Consider the following 354-nt stretch of genomic DNA (forward strand, 5'->3'; position numbering starts at 1 on the left):
TATCTAGCTTTTCTAACGCTTAGAGTGATCGTTCTCGGCAAGTTTTAGTTTTAAATTATCAACAGTCAGTGGTTGAATTCCGGGCCGAAAAATGACCTTCGTCCTCATAATATGACAACGATGGTCACTCCAAACATAAGATGCTGGAAATAATTAATTGCATCAGAAAAGCGTTTTTCTTTGATCTTATATCTACAACCGTCCCTACTCCTTAAATAAGTGATTTTGTCGAAGAAACGGTCATGTGACACGTCACGTGATCTGTCTTGTTTACCCCCGAAATTTGTTCATAATCATTGTTGCAATTTCCCCTGGGACATGAAGATGTCCCAGGATAAATCGAAAACAATGCAT

This window comes from Montipora foliosa, chromosome 8, assembly GCF_036669935.1.
Source record: "Montipora foliosa isolate CH-2021 chromosome 8, ASM3666993v2, whole genome shotgun sequence".
Classification (NCBI taxonomy): domain Eukaryota; kingdom Metazoa; phylum Cnidaria; class Anthozoa; order Scleractinia; family Acroporidae; genus Montipora; species Montipora foliosa.